We start from the raw sequence: 20,740 nt of genomic DNA, 5'->3' as shown, positions 1-20,740 counted from the left end.
CCTGGGCCGAGGGAAAATGGGAAAGCGAGTTTCAGCCGCTGCTGCGCGCATCTGCGCGTCTGCGGGAGGCTGCAGCAGGCCGGAGCCGGCTGCCACCGCCGCCGCGCCGTGTTTCCGCATGCTTCTGCTGCGGACGTGCCCTCCCTGTCATCGCCAAGCAAAACAGAAAGAAAACCAGAGAGAGCGAGAGAGAGAGGAAGAGACCGCCGCGCACGGGAAATGTGGAAATTCATCGAAGGCGTGGTTGACGGTTTTTTCTTTATTTTTTTTTTTACTGTTTACAAACACACGCGCCACTGCTGGAAGCTGTGCAGAGGCTGTTTTCACAGACAGGACAACGGGACAGACTGCCAGCTGGACGAGCCCAGGGTAAACATTGTGGCTTAAGTAGCTACAATCCTGGATTGGGTTGACTCATTAAGTATTACTTTAAAAAAATCGCAAACCGTTATCCCCCTGTATGTGCTTGCATGCTGTTTCTTCATCCTCCAAATTCAAAATCTGACAGGGCACTGAAAAATCCTTTGTAGTGCAACAGAAACCTGAGGGCAGCAGTGGAAACTACAGGGAAGTGCATCTTAAACTGAGTGTCAGAGGTACTTCTTTACACAAAGGGTGGTGGGGGTGTGGAACAGATGACAGAGCTATGTTGTTGAAGCCGATACCCTGGATTCCTTCAAGAAATGGCTGGAAGAGATCCCCTGATCCAATTAGCTAATTAACCATCCAATAGGCCTCCTTGATTGTAACTCTACTTGTCACCTACACACATCCTTCAGAAATCACCCCCAGCAGAAGTGAAAAACTAAAGAGAGACAGACACATAATACATGAAGCTCAGCTGAGGCCACCGGCACTCAGTAACCTCCATTTCAAACAAAACTTGCTCCCTGATCATTCATAGCTTGATAACTCTTGTTTTTTTTCAAGGAGCCAGGAGCCTGCAGAGAAATTTGGCCTGCCTTGTTACCCCCCTAACCCCCCCCCCGAGAGATGGCAGCCATATTCAGCCCTTCTGTAAGACCTCCCACCTCCTTCCACTCCAGGCAGGGTGCTCTGAAGGTCAGAGAGGTCTGGATAGGCAATGACTGCACAAGAATTCTCCCACTACTGCCCCATGCCCCCTCCCTCCTGCCCCCCCAGCTGCGTAGCACCCTCCCCAGCGCCACACCTCTCCGACCTCTGGGCGACCTCGCTGCGCCTTCTTGCACAGGATCCACACAGGCTGCAGTCTGTGCTGGCCAGTGACCTGTGCATGACCTACAGTGGCTGGCAATCCGAAAAAAAATAAAGATCTTTCTCTCTCCTTTGGGGCTTGTGTGCATTCGTGGGGAACGGTGCTTCTGAAAGCCATTTTTAAAAATTCAAACTGCTGAGAGGTGTGATGAAATATTCTGAGATCAAACTAAACGATTCTTCATGCTCCTGCACTGGATTCTGTTAGAACCCCTCCCCTGCCTCTGTTTTTCCCATCATGGAGTCACCTTTTTTGCAGCTTCTAAGCAAGGGGTGTCTGTGCTTTGTCAGCTCGCCCTGGAAAAAAAGAAAGGGTTGCGTTACTTTTTACATAAACAATGAAGACGACAGAAGCAAACTCGCACTGCTTTATGAAGTGGGCGATCGCATCGTCAACTGCGTAACTTAAACAAATACAGTCACAAAGCATTGTATGACCAGCCTGTGCAAAAAGAACCCTGTGATCTTCCGTTAATGGATTGGATTCTTTCTTTTCTCCAAATTTTGCTTCTCCTATTTGGCCAAAGAACCCTGCTTGAAAAAATCTGAGATTCTGATCACCTTGTTTCGTTCAGACCAGTCTCAATCACGTCTGGGCATCTTCTCTACTTTGTGTGTGTGTGTATTTGCCTTGCCGTTTGTGTTTCCACGTGTGTGTGTGCGTGAATCAGAGGTTGGTTACTCACCGGCCTGTAAATGTGAGTAAATGTGTTTTAGGAAAATGTGTTTCCCTGGAATTGCCAGCCTTTATCCTCTGTGACATCACTTCCTCCCAGGTGACCTGTGACCTTCCATGAGTGCCTTTCTGTTGACCTCATGGCTCGAGCTAGGACATACAGGAGACAGAAGCAGTAACAAGGGTTTAGAGCATGGCGTTACGAATTCCGGCAACTCACTCAGCGACAGGAAAAACGGCTGAGTGAAATTCAGTTTGTCAAGCGTGTAAATTTGTAACCGCTTTTTATTCAACAGTTGCATATATGCCAAGGTCATTTAATTTAAGCTACCTGGGTTACACTGTACTTAACAAGCATACATAAAAAAGCGATGTTTTAGCTTCTAAAGCTTTAAAGGAAGAAAGGGCACAGCATATACAGTACAGGCAAAAAAAGGCTTTGTATGGTCAGTGAGCTCAATTTGTTTTCCTGTCCTGACCATTTTTGTTAAACCTTTTAAAATAATGTTCTTAAATGCGTGTGCACAAAGGAACAAGACCACACAGACCATCAGGACATCCACATGCACGAGGAGTCGGAGGTAGGTTTGATGGGGCTATTTTCAGTCCAGGGAGAGGCCTGGAACAGAATTCCCAAAGGCTTCCGTTCCAGAAGCATAAAAAAACATAATGACTCTTTCCGAGTTGATGTTTTGCACTAAGGGCACAGAGAACAGGAGAAAAGGCTTTACACAAAGAGTTGTCGGAGTCTGGAACAAACTACCCACCCATGGCTGGATGTCTTTCTTATGTGCTTGTATACATCCTATATCTAAATAATGTGGTAAAGCATATTAGCATATATGGAACTACCCTTCTATAAGGGACAGAAATGTGTCTTTCCTTATACACAGATCGACTGACAACTCAAGAAGTCTTAAACAGAAGAGCTGGCAGACGAGCCGCTGAGGATGAAGAATTACAGCCATCTCGACCGGGACTCTCGTACTTGCCCTGTGGCGGCCCTTAACAAGCCTGCCGGTCGGACCGGCGATCTGGAGAAACGCTCCCCCGCGGCCCCGCGATGCTCGTTTCCAGGCTACGTGTGCCTTTCCGGAAAGGTCTCCGTCTGCCACTGGGCTACTGACAATTAACCCCCGGCCACACGGAACCTAATTAGGAACACCTTCATTAAAGCGATTACAGTCGGCGGCTCCCGCGGGCCGCGGAATAATGAAGGCAGGACGCACCTGCGGGCGCTCGCTGGGCGACCCGCGGTAACCAGCCTGCGCTTCCTGGTTCGTTAAGGAGAGATCCTCGGGACGTGCAGCTCAGCTACCTGACTCACTGCTCCCGCCGGCGGCTGGGGCTGCAGCCAGCTTCCAGACAAGCAGGGCACAGAAAAACACGAATTCCTGGATTCTCCCCCATCAGTCCCAGCCACCACTGACTGCTTCGCCAAAGAGGACTCGCTGAACGCCGCGCCAGAGGCTGCACTGTGTGTGACATACAGTACAGCAATGTAGGGAGATGAAACTGATGTTACCGGTGAACTTCTCCTGATTAAGGTTCTTCACTGCAATAATCTAGGTGAGGGAGAGAAGAAGCTGCAGAAACACAACAACTGGACAGACGGAAGACATTATTAATCTTTTTGTTTTTTATCGAGCTGTGAATACGCACCGTAACTCGCTGTAGCTGCGAGTTCCCCGTATTTCACACTTGCTTTGCTCACTGATTAAAATCGAAGGCAGAGCGAGAAGAAATTGAGCTGAATGTTTCTTTTTCACCCACCCATTTTCTAACCGCTTCATCCGAATCAAGATAGCAGGGGAGCCAGAGCCTATCCCAGCAAGCAATGTGCGCAAGGTGGGGTACACACCCTGGACGGGACACCTGTCCATCACAGGGCAGACAGACACAAACATAGATACACACACTCACACCAGGACTGACCCTACTTGTATGTCTCTGGACTGTGGGAGGAACTGCAGCACTTGGAGGAAACCCATGCAAACACGGGGAGAACATGCAAACTCCACACAGATAACACCTGGGGAATTGAACCCAGAGCCACAGTGCTGGAAAGCAGCAACGCAGACCACTGCACCTCCATGCCACCCATATCTTTTCACTCCCACGATGCAAATCTGATATTTTTCTCCATTTCCATCCATTAAACACACAATACCTGCACTGTCTTAACCTGTGATCTTGCCCACAGTTCTGCAATCAACTTAAAGCCTTTGTACCACAGTGAGACTTTTCTGTTCTCTTTGTCAGACAACCACAATCTGCCTTTTTAAAAACAAGTCTGGGTTTTAAACAGAGTGTAGGGATCTGCCTGCCCAGGACGGTAACGGCGGTAATGCCAGTAACACAGCGAGCAATTTCGGGTAGGAGGGTGGCGAGTTTAAAGTTTAACCCTTTTTCTATTTCCAGCCGATCTTTTCTTGAAACCAGTCCTGACCCAGACAGGTCCGGTCTGTAAGGTTCTCAGAAATAGAGACATTGGAACTGGACAGTAAGAACTGGAGCAGGACAGGCCTGGGGCAGGTGGCACGATGAAACAGACATGACCAGAAAACAGGCCTTGTTTCTTTGCCCTCTACGGTCTTAGTCATAACACACAGCCCTACCAAAAATATTAGAGAATGCTGTGTATCATGGAATTGCTCTTAAACTAAAACACACTGGGGCACTTTACAGGGAAAGACAAGTAAGTAGTAGCAAACCTGACCTTCTTCTCGGTGGGCTAGGAGTTTGTGCCTCTGATTGCTGAGGGCAGAAATGGACCTGGCTGTTGTGTTAGATCAGGCAGCCAGAATGGTTAGCAGGCATTGGCTGACGGGTTCAGAAAAATTAAAAGTAAAAAAAGTCGCCAAGAAGTACCAGGGAATCACTGAAGCACCATTCACATCCACTGCGGAGCTGTGACGACTGATGTTGATGGCATCCACGCTTTCATTCAACTCTCGAGAAGCGGGCTTCTGGATTAGTTGGATCAAAAAGAAAAAGATCCCAGCGCGATGATTCCACAACATTTCCTGTTCTTAATTTCTCCTTTTCTGATTAAGTCATCTCCGTGACTAAGGTAATACAGACTTGATCATGGGTGTGCATAGAAACTGCAAGACGGAAAAAAAGAAGATTCTGGCATCTGACTGCAATTCAACATCTGGAGCAGTCATTTCAAGTCTGATCCTGATAGATGTGATCATCTGTTCCCTGCTAATATATTATGACTGTATATGATGTCCTCCTTGTGATATACATATACAAGAATACACCTTATTGACCAGTGTTTCTCGAACACAGGCACAATGCGATTACTGTCAAGCAGAATTAGAAGGTCAAAATACACTCAAAGTCATGTGAGGATGACTCCTACATGCTCTTGTTTCTTTTCTGCCTCAGTCCTGACCACAAAAAAAAGTCCCTGTGTCCTATAAGATCAGACCTTTTGAGACCACGACAAAAACAGGCCCTTAAATAGGCCCCAGTGCCACTGAATGGCTGATGACCTCATCAGCGTAGCCCATGCTGGGATGGGGGGGTCTTTGAAGTTTGGTTAACAGGGCTCAGCCCTGACCAGACCGAGTTTGGGGGCCGACTGAAGGTCACCAAATTTGTTTGGAAGGCTGACCTCTAATTAGCATGGAGCCGTTGACTTGGATGAGTCACCAGTGCTGCCCGCTTGTAGCTCGCTGACAGAAGGCCAAGCTAGAGGACAACAAGTGCTGTCGAGCAGCAGGGCTTTCAGAACTGTGGGCTGCCATGCTGTGGGATAAATGTCAAGCCCCCCTCCCCTATATTGGATCAAAAACAAAGCTATTGTTCTCCTCTTCTTTGTCCTCTTTGCAAAACAAGCATATTCCTTCCCTGTGATGGACTGGCGTCCCATCCAGGGTATATCTTGCCTTGGGCCCACTGCTTGCTGGGATAGACTCCAGCTCACCTGAGACCCTGAATGGATACTCTTTAATCTCCCCCCAGGGCTCATGCCAAGTGCTCAAAACTCTGATCTGAGCTCCCCTGCAACAGCAGAAAAGGATCCGATTGGCTTTTCTCACTGCAGCTAAAAAGATGCTGGCATCGTGGTGGGTGCCAGGAGCTTGGGAACTCCCTTCCCTGGCACTGACTTTACATTATTGATAGGGAGCTCAGAGCCATGGTGCTGGCCACTGGGGGGTGGCGGGTGGGGGGTGAGGTTCCCACTTGGTCAGCTCATGAATGCCCAGCACTTCCTGTCAGAGCCAGCCAAGTTGATTTTAGGGGTCCTTGGACAGGTATTCATCAGCGATGCCCCCCAGGGAAAGATTCTGCACATGCGGGTGTGTGTTTTTCCTCGGGGTGTGTTGTGTGGCCTTAGCTGATTGTTATTGTCATGGCTTTGGAACATTTTACATATCTCGAAACCTGGGCTCACAAAGCACAAGCAAAGTGTTTGCATTTGCAGCTTCAGAAACAAAAAAAGGATTTGTTTCAGGGACCAGGTTTTTCCACGAGGCGCTGCCGACAAGTTTTCCTTTCGGGGGATCCCTTTTCAGGACACCTCTGTCAGTAAGGATCCCCGAATTAAATGTAAAACTGAAGTTTGAGCATAACTAAAAACCTCTCCGTGCTGTCAGGCCAGGTCTACAGGTCAGACAGGGGGAGAGGAAGTTATCCGTTCCTGGGGACCCCCTGGACAGAAGTTTAACCCTAACCCTCTCCTCCCAAGTCAACAAGCCCAGCAGGAAATATTTAACACAGAAACGGCCTTCTGCGTCTGCCTGGCATCACCGATTTTTAAAAAAGGCTTCCGCCAAGTGGGGCGTATCGCTTCTTTTTTTTTTAAATCCATGTGCTTCCAGGAAATCACGTATTTTATCCTTTCTCCTGTTTTGTGAAGCGCGCGGCGTTCCCCGGGTCGTCTCAGGCACTTCCCGCACAGATCTGAGCCCGAGCGAGCGCACTGTAGCCCCTAACACAGCGCCAGCCTATTAACGGGGCTCGCAGACACCCGCCGCATAGTTGTTCAAAGCCGCCAACATTTTTACAGTAGCCCTCTTCCCCCCCAGTTTTGTGTGAGTACGTGAAGGTGCTGTGTGAAATTAATTAGAAAAACAGCTAACACAGAAAAAGGGAGGCGCACAGAGCGATCTATGAAGAGGGCAGGTGTTACAGAGCACTGTGCATGGGTACTGCACTCTCCGACATTCATAGCTCAGGTCCGGGACCAAAATGCTGCAGCAGAACCAGGCATTTCCTCGGCTTGGATTATGTGTCGTTTTACACCACCCTTTTGATTTTGCTTGGTTCTGTGCTTCACGGTCCATCTAGTCTGATTGGCCCAAGTGGTCTTCCTCGCTGCTTCTTCACTGACACCCCGAAAAGTGTTTCTGCCTGTGACAGACAAGGCTGCATGACTCCTGGGGCTCAGCAGAGAACTTCTAAAGCCTGGAGATACCTCGATCCTAATCCTGTTCCTTGTTTGGAGGGGGGGGCATGTGGGACTCCCTGTTTTCATTCCAACCGAGCTCTTAATCACCGGTGCGAACCGGTGCCTTCAATTCAACCTCTTGCTTATTTATGGACTTTTCTTCCCCAACCTGTTTCTGCGCTCAGGCCCTCTCCAACTTCCCCCCTCGGTGTGCTTATTAAAACCTTGCTTCCTTGTTTCCGCCCGAGGAGGTGGTTATGTCTCAGCTCACGCCTGAACGGGGAGAGTTCTGAAACCCAGAAACTGGTACGGAGTTGACGCCAATTAGAAACACCGCCACGTTTCTTTTTCAAAACCAAATTTCAAACTTTCCCTCGGATCCAAAATAGAAAACCAATTCGCCTCTTTAAGGGATTATGAATTAATCAATTAGTTAATTAATCGTTTAATTAATCACCCTGTGACTGGAAGACAAACTAGGAGGGTTTAAGGTTGGGAGCCCCATTCTGTGCAAAATCAGCAAGCGGTGTGGAAACAGCCATAGATGAGGGACTCGCGTCCTGGCTTAACTGGTTTAAGTGTGACTTCCGCTTCTCTAAAAGGCGATCGAACGTGAAGTCCCCTTCGCGTCTTAACGTGGAAATCCGAGGCTGCCGAGAACAGGAAAGGCCGTTTGGCTAGAATTTAGGGGCCCGGTGTTCGCCAATGATGCGCGTTAAAAAACGTGTCAGCGATTTAAAAAAGCTGGCTGCAGTGAGGGTGTAGCTGTCGTTAGCACTCCTCAGACTAGGCCAAACCGCCAAGAAATTAAAAAAAAATCAAAGAAGAGAGAGAGAGGTAGAGAAAGCATGTTTTCCTGTCTGTTGTCTTCGATTCTCGGGTGTTCTCTGCTCTTACGGCGCTTTGTTTTTGAAAGCCGGAAGAACGGTACGGTTTTTTTTCTCTTTGAAAAAAAAAAGTGCTCTATCATACTTTCGCAATGACTCGGTAACTGTCTTGTGCTGGCAGTCGTAGAAGAACATAAAAAAATGACTAGACACAATCAATCAATTAAAACACAAACGGCAGCTTATTCATATTGGCAACCAGACGTAACTGGATACAACTGTCTTCTTTTTAACTGATCGTGATTAATATCGTTCGAGTTGTGGAATCGGGGAGAGACCCTTCCCGCACGGCTGGGAGAGGGGAATTCAGTCTAGAGCTGTGTGACGAGAGAAAGTTTCGGCCGGGTCTCCTCCGCCGGGCCGCGCCCCGCCCTGTGCTTTCGATACTCGGCGCTAATTTGCTTTCTCTTCGCTGCAGGTGAACAGCCGTCTGTCACAACAATACGCTCTGCGTTTCAAGTTGATTTACCATCTTAGATGCTTCTCCAGTAAACGTCCTGCAACAGCTCTCCAAGCCACATACCTCCGTCAAGCTAACATTTCGCTGTCGATTTTCTAACCGTTTTAGATACTTGAGGGTTGTGGGGGGGGGCACGCCTCAGCACGCCACGAGTGCACGGCAGGGTACACCCTGGAAATCCAGTCCATCACAGAACACACCCTCACACCAGGGCCAGTTTTCCCAGTAGCCAATTAACCTACCAGTGTGGCTTTGAACTGTGGGAGGAAATTGGGGGATCCTTGCCAACATGGAGAGAACATACAAGCTCCACACAGACAGCACCCCAGGAATCGAACCCAGGGCCCCAGTGCTGTGAGGCAACACTGCTCCACCATGCTGCCTGAAATTTACTATCTCCCTTAGGAGTTTCTGATCTCATTTCACAGACATGCATCGACTGCATTTGGGGGTCAGTATGTGTCACCTTGCACCTGTTTTTAATAAGACAAAGATAATAAAATAATATCACAATCTGGAAAAAGCTGTCAAGCAGAGAGGAGCATGCTCAGCAGTGCTGCACGAGTACTTCAGCTGTACTCCCCAAACAGGATGAAGCACATGGACTCTCAGTGACAAAGAGCGAGTCAGTGGACGAGCTGGGCCCACGACCAGGAAGTCTCTAATACTGACCACAACAGGTCAGCAAATCTGACACTTTGGGACACGTGCAAGTGCAGCAGAGTCATCCACAAGGCAGAAAGGCTTTGGAGATCCCCGTTTCCCCTACTGCATAGTTTTCGCACATTTTTCTTGCTTTCATGCAGTGCGGGTACTCAAGCAATTTCTCATTCCTCCATAGAGCTATTGTACAGTGGGGCCGTTGATGCAGGACGGCCACTGTGCACTTCAGAGTCGGATGAAGTGGGTCCCCACCTGTATTTTGGGTGCTATGGGAAGAAAAGAGCTACAGAAATGCAATTATTATTACAGTGCTTTATTGAACAGGACCTTGGCCATACGAGCCACTGCATCATTTCAAAGGACCGTTTGCAGTCATGCGCTATGATGAGCCCGAGATAAGTCTACGGTAGTGAAGTGAAGGTGCTAAAACCAAAGGAAACCACACAAAAAGTCAGGTAAAATACAGTATTTGTGGAAACAAAATCACAGAAAATGCTAACCCATCCTAAACTTCCATTCAGAAAGGGACAGAAAAAGACCTTATTTCATGGATAATTTGCCATTTATGGTCCCGCACAAATATCTGCTTCTCAATTTGAGAATGGAGACTAAATAAGTTCTCCTTCCAAGGTTATGTTGGTTTGGTTAAATTGGGACCCTAAATTGTCTCTGCGTGTGTCAACGCGTCCTGCTACGGACTAGGGTGAAGCCCACGTCTGGCCCCGCCTAGTGCCGTGTGTTTCCGGGGTGCTGCGATTCTCTCCAGACGTGGGCGGCTTTCTGAATTACGGATGAGGCAGTGATATCTACAAGGGCATCTTTATTATAGGCCGATCAGTCCGTGTCACTGTGATTGTCCGACGGAAAGGTGTGTGAAAAACCAGCCGCTCTAGTACAAAGTAAAAAAAGAAGGCAGCTGGTAAGGTTTAGATGACAGCAAAATGACCAACGGTATAAACTGATTTGGGGTCTCAAGATTAAGTTTCCCGTCAGACATGTAGCATACCTTCGGTGAATATTCACTATTTGCTTGACCCACAAACGCATATCGGACCCTTGTGGATATGGATGATGAAATTACAGGAAAGCTGCTGCTGTATAAGCGTTATCAATTTACTGTACTGTTCAAATTCTCTTTCTTTTCCCACAACTGCTGCCACCGCAGGGTTATTTATGACAAAAGCTACACACTCACAGAAATCATAAGTCAAATTAATATTTCCTCAAGTACAGTCTGGGCGAGCTGAAAGCGCTGTCCGGAAACGTCTCGCCACGGGACAATCGCCCTGATCCGTGAATGTGAGAGCGCATCCTGTTTTCCACGATCGCCCACACACACGCCGCGCTCGCCCGCTCCCCTCCTCTCTCTCTCCCAGCCCGCCTCTCGGGCTCTGCCTCGACTTCCACCGCCTCTTCCTTTCCTGCAGTCACGTTTTAACTCCCTCCCTGCCTCCCTCCGCTTCTCTCCCTGGTTTTTCGCCCGCCTTGTCGCACGCCCCCCCTTTTCTCTTACCGTAAATGACAGGGCCCCCCGAGGGCTTCGGCTTCCCAGACAAACTCGAAGCCGGTGCTCTCGGAGGTTAGTTAGAACTGGCGAGACTGCAGATTACCCGCCGCTCCTCGAGCTTCGCCCGTGCCAGAAATTCAAATCTTTTCGGAGTAACAAAAAGAAGCCGTTTGCATGCCAGGACAAGGGTAGAGGGCCGCGCGTTTCCCGCAGGCAGAAAAAGAAAATGTCGCAAATGAGAATGACGACGCCATCAGAGCACTTATTACAGCAGGAGCAAGCAAAGGAATAAGCACGAATAAATAAAGTCTTCCTGGCGCTCTTCAGGGCCAGAAGTCCCCAAATCCTGTCTATTCAGGCTGGTCTAGCAGCTCTCCATAAATCGGGGGTCTTACACAAAGTTCCTCTGGGTGGGTCTGGCGCCTTTGTTCAAGCCTGAATAGTCAAACTGATTGCTTTCACAGTAACACGTTTAAGAACGAGTCCCCTAACCCCCAAGAAGAGGGCTCAATTTAATTTGAGCTAAACCAATGTAGTACTTCCGGTGAGATTATTGTACACAACCGTTAGAGTAGCACAGTAAGGTTAAAAACTGTACCTTCGCTCATTCAGTGCTGAATGCGCCGCCATTTACCGGGGTGGCGACTTCCACTGCGTGACCGTTTAATATCTATGAAAATAGCGTTTGAGGTGAAAATGGTTGTACTCCCAACTGTACAGTTAGTTAACGGTGAAATTAAGACTATACTCAAAGTTCACTGCACTTCTCATGGCGAATCGTTTACAAGGCCGCAGTAGTTCATACAAAAAGCAGTCACACAGGCTATAATAAAGTGCCGGTGACAAGTACAAATTAATGCAAATTTAACACGCACGCAAGGGAAGGTTATCATTACGTAAGTCAATCAATAGATAACAGCGTGACGCCCTGTGCTTGGTACAAAAATGATGCAGGGCTCTGCGCCGTTGTACCTATTACCTTGTTTCGTCGTGAATCACCATAGCGAAATACAGTAAAAAAAAAAACAGTTGGGAATGAATGCATAAAACTCGACATAGCCTGTGCTAAAAAGTAATTTGTCGACTTCTTCCTCGCTGTGACGGTTCAGACTGTACCCAACAGAGTCGACAGGGGGGAGGGGGGAGAGGCGATGCGTGTGTCTCGCGGGGGCCGTGCGAGTGAAACCGATTCCCGTCGCAGGGTGCTTGTCAGTGCGCCCCTGGAAGTATTCGGGCTGCGGAGAAAGCACAGCGACTGTCCTCGCTGAAGAAAAGATGCAAACGTAGCAGACAATCCAGAAAACTGCAGTAGTGGTAGCAGCCGGCATCAGCGCTGGATGCCTCTGTAGGGTGGCCAGATATATTACGTGCTTTCCGGTTACAGATTATTTCGATGCCAAGTGGTCATTTACAGCAATTCCCCTCGTTTACAACCAATGGCGGCTGAACCGTACCAGTAAACCCTTATTTTTACGATTCCCCTTATAACCAACACGTGTGACATCATCGCAGCACAGCCACACTTTTAAAAGTCCAGATTTAACACCTTCGTTCTCGCACTGCAAGTCGTGCGTCCGATCGTTTTGCACACGATGTGTCAGGCTGCTCTGAGGGGCTGGGGGCTCTGATTCTGTTGACCAGCGCCAGTACAGTCCTGCTGCGTCCCTCGTCCCTGCTCTGCCAGATCTCCTTTTACCGAAACACGAAATCCGCAATGCGCTGGCCCAGGAGAAGATTAAAAATGAAAATAATTTAAAAAATGAAAAATAATGATTTTTTTTTAAAGTCTCCTGAGACGCGCGGAAGGAATCAGCATAATTTAATTTGGCTTGGCCTATTTGGTTCTCCCCTTGTGAAAATTTAAATTCTGAAATTACATAATTACCTATTTCTAAATTCTGTCAAGGACTGAGTCACCTTGCTTCCCCAGGGCTATAGCAGGTGGACAGTCCCAGTTCCTAACTCCTGGACAGACATCGGGCCCTCCATACAGCTGCGAGTCAGCACCGGTCTGAATCACCCTCCTCGGATTACAGCACTCCAGGAAACTCGGTATTATGTCACCAGGATAGGGGCTCAGATTCCGTATTCCATATCCCTTGGCTGGGATCATGTTCCGCATATCTGAATCCCTGAATCCTACCCCCTACTGCCAACTTACAGTAACAGAGACACTGGCAGAACTAAGAGACACCTGCATGGCTCTATCAAGCCAGAGGTGAGGCTAAAGAATATCTGTGCTAGAATGTGGGTGGTCTCCAAATACACATGCTGTTTTATTTTTTTACTGCAGACCCCTTAGATACCCCTACACTTCTGTACCCACTTGGCGGAAGGTTACAGATGGGTGGGGGGGGGGGGGGGGGGTAACTCATTGATCAGACAGGACAGCTCCATTAGCCAGCAGCCATATCACCCTGAAACTCACAGCTGGCAGCCCACTGGAGCTCAGCAGGTGTGAGCCTGGTCAGTACCTGGATGGGAGACCTCCTGGGAAAGCTAAGCTTGCTGCTGGAAGAGGTGTTAGTGGGGCCAGCAGGAGACGCTCACCCTGCAGTCTGTGTGGGTCCTAATGCCATAGTATAGTGATGGGGACACTTCACTGTAGAAAAGGCACTGTCCCTTGGATGAGATATAAAACTGAGGTCCTGACTCTCTGTGATCATTAAAAATCCCAGGTTGTTTCTCAAAAAGAGTAGGTGTGTTACCCCAGCGTTCTGGCCAAATTTCCCTCTGGCCTTCACCAATCATGACCTCCTAATAACCCCCATCTATGAATTGGCTTCATCACTCTGTTCTCCTCCCCACTGATAGCTGGTGTGTGGTGAGCGGATTGGCTGCACCACAGTGGTGGTGGTGGAGGGGAGTCCCCATTACCTGTAAAGCACTTTGAGTGGAGTGTCCAGAAAAGCACTATATAAGTGTAAGGAATTAATATTATAATTATTATCATCAGTTTCCTGAATAGAAAAGGCATATTAGGCACAGCAATCGCAGGGAGCACAGGGAGGTCTCACTGACTCTAGACTGCTGCCCCACCCTCCTCCCCCACAGCTCGAATCACACAGTGGGGGATTTTCATCTGCACGGCCTTCTGCTTCTGCACGCTCACACGTAAAGCACAGAACGTGCTTTTGTGCACGGACACGCCCTGCAGCCTCACCACTGTCAACCCCCCTTGGACAGAGAGCAGCGCAGCACTCTTCGACCTGCATGTGCAAATGGAAGAAACTGGTGAACACTCACCTACAGGCACCAGTGCGGTGAAGGACGGTCTGTTTCCACAAGTGTGAAAAGGCAATTCAGGGTTTTGATGACTCTTCTGACGAAGAAGAGGAAGAGTGACAGGGCTTTGAAAAACACCCGCTAGGTTCACCACATTGCTTTATGTTACTGTACAAGCAGCCCTGGCCACAGTGCAGCAGTCACTTTAACTGCCAGGAACACAAAATGTTAGCAGCCCGAATCTTGAGATTCAGCCAAAAGTCCGAATGAGGGACTTCACGAATAAGCAACAGGCTTACAAAAAAAAACCTGGGTATTCCTAATGACTTGGCCAGGGCTAGACCCGGCCTAGAGGGTGAATCACAATTCTGATCAGTGCTAAGAAGTGGTGGTGGGAGGTTGGGGTGATTCATAACATCTGTGAGCCACCAATGGCTGCGTTTTCAAAACAACAAGCTCTGTGTCAAACCAGCTCTTCTGACCGTGTCACTTAGTTACCTGGTTGTTTACTGTACAGTATATGGCTAACCTTGTCAGCAGAGGAACTGGTAAAGACGAGATGAGAGAAATGTCAAATATCCCCAAACAGCAGAAGAAGCAGTGTTTATAGGGCAACGCGGTGGCACAGTTGTTAGGATTGGGGCTGTGGCCCCGGGTTTAATTCCAGACCTCGGGTGCTGTCTGTGTGGAGTTTACATGTTCTTCTTGGGTTCACGTGGGCTTCCTCTGGGTACTCCGGTTAACTCCCGCAGGCCAAAGACACACTGGTAGGTTAATGGGCTTCTGGGAAACTTGGCCCCGTTGTGAGTGTGTGCGTGTCTGTCTGCCTTGTGATGGACTGGTATCCTGTCCAAGGTGTATCCCGCCTTGCACCTGTTGCTTGTCAGGATAGACTCTAGCTTCTCTGTAACCCTGCACTGCATAAAGCAGTTAGAAACTGGATGGATAGCATTAATAGTTAACAAGAGAGCAGCTGTTAAAGCTCAGCCTATGGTAGCTTCAATTTTAATGACACTGAGCAATAGCAGCGGTTCGAGAAGGCGTTTCAAGGTAACTGGGCAGTGACCTGCTCTCCAGTCTGACTTTTCTATTGCCTAAGTCCTCAGGAGGTCATATATATGATCACAAAGAACTTCGCTAGAAAGTCATGTTTGATTTAAAGGATATCCTCCGTGACAGTTAAAATTGTTATACCTGTCTTTGCGGACTCCATTAAAAAATAAGATTCCTTTATGTGCTCAACAGCTGCAGCTGCAGCCTGAGAAATGAAGATATTCAGCCCATCTAGTCCGCTTGGTTTACCTCATGGAGGCAGAACAATTCATCTGGGCCAACAATTACATATTACATAGATTCTGTTAATGAATGGCCAAGAAAGCCCAGAAGAGGTGGTGAAAGGAATAGTCCTAGAGGACTATAGGGAATATTCTTAACGTGTGGTCTTAATCGTAGTAAAGTCGTAATAGCAATGTTAGCAGTAGTGGCAGTCAGGTCTAGCAGTATTACCTTTACAATTAGTAGTGGTGGCTGTTGTAGCAGTAGTAACAGCAGAAAGCATCAACATTAGGATTAGCATTAGTAATGCACACTCTTAGAGTCATGGTTACCAGGGGTAAGGTAGTCACAGTAGTTGTCTTAGCGGTGGTAGTGTTAATCGGGGTATAACAACAGCAGTACAAAGATGACTGCTGACGCTGGTGGTTGTTAGTTAAAGTACAGGGAGGGCAGCGAAGGAAAATGCTGCCCCCTTCTTCAGATTTCATTCTGGGTACCAGTACGCAGGTGCAGGTGACTCAGCTCGCATTAGCATGCGAAGGAGACAGTAGCGCCTTTCTTTCGGCGTCAAACAGGTGTCGCGGGGCTCGCCTTGGCCCGCGTTCCAGCTGTTAGCTTCCCTGACTCCTGACGCTGCGCCTGGGCGGGCCTGGCCGACACTTGGCCCGGGACCCGAAGATAAGGAGGCGTCACCCAAGAAGAACACAAACACGCAGGCAGGCAGGCCACACCTCACAACCGAAGGACCGGTAATATTCCTGCCCGGATGAAGCGCCTCTCAACAGGGCGCTCGGTTACTTTTTGCGCACTTGTCTAATATTGATACAAAGTTTCTAAATGTGCAAAAAAAGGTTCTAACCCCGCTCAAAGGCGGCTGAAAATGCGCAGCTGGAAAGCTTTAGGCTCCAAAAAAGTATCAAATAGAAACAAGTCGGACTAGAAAAACGCCATTTGTTCCCCATCCAAGAAATCGTGCTGTTCCTCTTTACACTCAGTATATAGTGTAATAGTTGTAAAAGCGTAAAAGTGTAAATAGTGTAAAAGTGAACTGAATGATCATCATTTTAGGTAGGATTTATAATGCATTTACTGTTCATGCTCTTTACTTGAGCAGACAAGGAATGGAAATCGCTGCAATGTTTTGTAGTATTGATTTTGCCCTATCTTGGTCCAGACAAAGTCTGCAATCTTTTCAGTGCCCTCCACATAAAAACTGCCCATTTGTTACTGGTGTCATAATTTCCAGTTACGATCTGCGACGCACGTCTCTCCTTATCTCTCCCTCGAAGGCTCTTTGCACAACAGTCTGGTAACAAGCGCCTGAGCAGACGGGCGTGGGACTGCAATTCTCGCTGCCAAACAAGGATAAAGAATTCTCTGTGTCAATTTTCCCAACCCCAGGTGACTGCGGAGGGGCGAGTCAGCAGTTTTTTTTTCCCCGAGCGTGCCAGGACACGTTTCCCGTTCAGGTGTACAGGAGACATCTGTTTAGAGCTGCCCAAAACACCCCCCTCCCCTCGGACTACACTTCAAACACGCGCCCCACCCACGTCAGCCGCACCCCCTGTTAGTGCCACAAACACCCCTAACTTAAGGTGTGACGCTGTAACCGGTCCTACCTGGGATAGGCTTCTAGGTGTTTGATGGAGGAAGTGACGCAATGGTCAGCCCTTATAAGGAATGCACTGTACACAGCGCCCAGTGAGTCAGCTTCCTTCCTTCATAAGAAAAGCTCCGAGGGGTCTTTTTCTATTAAACAGCCTCAGCCGCCGTCGAGGTCAAAGGTGTAGGGCTAAACAATGGCCGAATTTGACCCCTGCTGAGCGTCAGGGATATGTAAAAACTGGACTTCTGTCCCCCCTTCTTAACTTATTCCTTAATTACAGGAGTCTTCCGAACGAAATGACAGATATATAAAGCTCAAAACTGAGCCTGAGTATTAACCTCAGAAAGCACGCGTAAAAGAAGCATTTTTCTGAAGGAGCGACCCTGATCTTGCCCACACCGCGTGTCTCACCCTGGTCCAGCTAAACCAGTGTGTCTGCGAGTTTTCATTCCAGCTGAGGTCTTAGGCTGGTGGCGGGTTAACCGGGTGAATTAAACTACTTCTTCAGGCACTGTAAGCTCTCCAGAGACCATGAAAACCTACAGACACCCCTGTACTGGACACGTTTTCAACAACAACATATTTACAATATTGTGGTTACATTTGTTTGGAAACAGATGAAGAAGGACTTTAGTCCGAGAATATCATTTTCTTATAATTATTTATTTAAACGTTGCGCATAGCATAAAACCGTCATTTCATTCATTCATTTGAATCCTGTACTATTCAGGTTACGTGTGGGTGGGAGGGGGTTACTTACAATATTTGAGTCCTTCCTTTCTAGTTAATTAAAATATTACACCTGCGCTCGACATCTTACCCAGTTGTCCTCAGTGGGCACAGCGGCGTGGAACTGACGGTACTGATTGTGGACATTGGGCCGGCTTTGTGCTGATGAACGTTTCATCAGAATAACGCGGCAGTGACAAGAAATTAATATAGAAACGCTCATGATTGTACTCAGCAGGCTGGAGTATGGTTTGCTTCTCAATCAACATTTGTCCTTTGACGCGTTTGCTACTCAAGGGACAAATGACTAGCTAGTTTGCTAGTCTGCTAGTGTCCCAGATCAGAATGGCAAAGAGAAATTGGAAAAGATCCCCTCCTTAATAAATTCGGGCGTGTTTTTCGAGTGGCGCTCTTCTATGGTTGGGATAGACACAATGCCAACCAGTCCGCTGTGCTTTTAGAGAGAGAGCTTTTTTATATAATATGGCCTCACAGGAGGCAAATAAACATACAACGGAAACAAAATCGCTTAAGGAGCACAGCAGCCCAAGCAGAAAATGTACCCCTTTCACATTCAATCGTTTATTACTTTTACTTTTTATTACTTCGCCTTTAGTTTTTCCACAGCGATTATACGAGTGGGTTTCTTCCTGGAAGCAGCGTCAAGACAAGGGGTGTTTTCTGGGCAAAAGGCCCGGCCTCAAGATCTCTGAATTTAAAAGCACAGCGCAGAAGAGGTGAGGGTCTTCGTGAACGTGAAACGTTCTTCGAAATTCCATACAACACGAATCGATTGACGGCAACTTCCAGAAATGGACTTGCTGCCCTCTATTTTTTTTTTTAAAGACGTTTTGTGCAGCCTTAAGGTGTATATCTACACACAGTGCTACAGTTTGACAGTGGAAGATTTCAGTAGCACGCCCTGTGTTATAGAGCAATCTCCTTTGGTTTTGGGTAGTACTGGGTAATTGGGTAGTTTCGGGTTATTAACCTTAAGACACTCCAAAGCACGAACTGATAATGAGGACCCACCTGTTAAGAGCCTATCTAGAACACATTATAGGCTATCAGATGCAAAAGTAATTCTGTAAATGTAATTAACTTTTCACCCACATCGGGAATATTAGAGTAGCACGTACATTGCGCGCCTGTATTATCGCTCGGATCCTATTCGATTCGACTCCAATTATAGTTTCTGACGCAGTTCAACAAATCCTGATGTATCTGTTATGTTCGCGAGGTTTTCTCTAAATTCAAGAACCCCAGATGGCAGTTTGATCCGGGTTTTATACAACTCGGTGACTCCGACATCGCCTGTATAAACGCGATATGGTTTTTCGATTAAACCTTAAGCATCACAGAGTTCGCCCCCCCCAGCCGTTTAATTAGAAATCTTTATCAGCATGTTAACACTGGTTATTATGGTCTTCTTGGAATGATCCTGTCGCCGGTGCCTCAGAGGTTGTAAAACGTCTCTGCCCACTACGGTTTCTCAAGAATGGTCGCTAAACAATGTGCTACACGTCCCCATGTGGTCTTCTTCGGTGAAAGTAGTAAAAAAAATCACTCCCTCAAGGAAGACCGGAGGCGTCAAAACTTATCTAGGCGTCAGGGAAGGCTGTTGTACGTGATAAAGAAACGCACCGGGGCCAGAGCTGTCTGCAACAGGGCACTTCTACCGCCCTCGCAGCAGGAAAAGTGGCACGATTTGGAATTTGGCGTGTTGGCTCAGTAAATAACGAGGTTGAAGCGCTATCACCGTTGAGTTCAAAATTTGAAAACGCCTGTCGACGCGTCCTGCGGGTGTGCCTGGATGTGGTCGTTTCCTTCTGAGCGAAAACAGCACCGCACGAGACAGATATCGGCAACGGAAGTGGTCTGCAGGGGGGGGGCATGGGCCCCCGCACAGACCCCGGTTCCGTCCCTGTTCCCTATATCGGCTGCGGGGACCCGAGAGGAAAGTATAGAGGGGCAATGATCTTCAGTAAAAGAAGACTGAGATTTCTTAGAAGGAGGACGGAGCTATCCTACGATACTGCCCCGCTCTTAAAGGAAACGAGACTGGCAGCGTTTAGCGTATATTCATGCCATAACGCTCAAATGACTAAAAATGTATTAGTACATAATACAAATTACAACATTATGCTATACGCATACAATTCCTCATATTGTTTAAAACGCCAGACCCCATACCTATTGCAACTTTTAAAATTATCATCACTATCTACGCGCCAGTGGAACCAATAATCCTAATTTCTATTGAACAACACGGGAAGCTTCTGTACAGTTATTATATATATATTCTTATATATGGTAACTGTGATATGTCCCTTTCTGTAAAGTGTAAATGCAAACGTATAGCGTTCCTATGACGTGCTAAAGCTACGTCTTTACAACCTTATTGACCCATTCACCACAAACCATTTCCCTTTAAAGACGGTAAGAGATCATAAACAACCAACCCAACAAAAAAAAACCGCGTCCGGCACGTGTTTGGAGACAAATGACCTTATTTTTTTTTATTAAATGTAACATTTTTCGAGAATACAGCTAGCAGTTAAGCCGTTCTCCTGCCCGTTTATTCTGTTAAGAATTTCTATTACATACGGATAACATTCGCGTTGTCTGCGTAGGCTGAACCGAACGGAGGAGCAGGCAAAATGAGCAGCGACGTTTTCAAGCAACGCGTTTTAAAAAAGGAAAGCAGACGCGCACGACAAACCATTACACAAGCAAAACATATTCTAATTAAATGCAGGAGTTTTGGCAGCCGAACGCAGTGTGAATGTTACGGTGCTGTGGATGAAAGCAGATCCATGGTTTAGAATCCCACATAGAAAAGACTACTGCTATGCAGCACTGCTTTTTGCCCGAAGGCTTGTTTACAAACCCAGCGATTCCCGGCAAAGAGCGTCATCGCCTTCTGACGTTTCGGGTAGAGGCTGGGGCGTGGCTTACGTCATCACACGGAGCCCTGGCCAATCAGAGGCTGCCTCTGGACTTCCAGGCAGCATGTGAGCGTGCCTGTGTGTATATATAAAAAGGCATGTTTGGCTTTCAAGCAGAGAACAT

General features: G+C 47.7%; 1 long non-coding RNA gene across 1 annotated transcript; it reads right to left on the bottom strand.

The window, feature by feature from the left end:
• Positions 1 to 241: 241 nt before the first annotated feature.
• On the bottom strand, positions 242 to 4,374 carry LOC148820804 (uncharacterized). The gene is made up of 3 exons (XR_016094126.1): positions 3,231 to 4,374; positions 1,923 to 2,062; positions 242 to 1,533 (listed from the first exon to the last, which is right to left on the bottom strand). It is a non-coding gene; the product is annotated as an uncharacterized LOC148820804 (long non-coding RNA).
• Positions 4,375 to 20,740: the final 16,366 nt, after the last annotated feature.

Source organism: Atractosteus spatula, chromosome 14 (genome assembly GCF_055471065.1).
Source record: "Atractosteus spatula isolate fAtrSpa1 chromosome 14, fAtrSpa1.hap1, whole genome shotgun sequence".
Lineage (NCBI taxonomy): Eukaryota > Metazoa > Chordata > Actinopteri > Semionotiformes > Lepisosteidae > Atractosteus > Atractosteus spatula.
The sequence above is the reverse complement of the archived record's forward strand: the minus strand, read 5'-3'. Positions and strand labels throughout refer to the sequence as shown.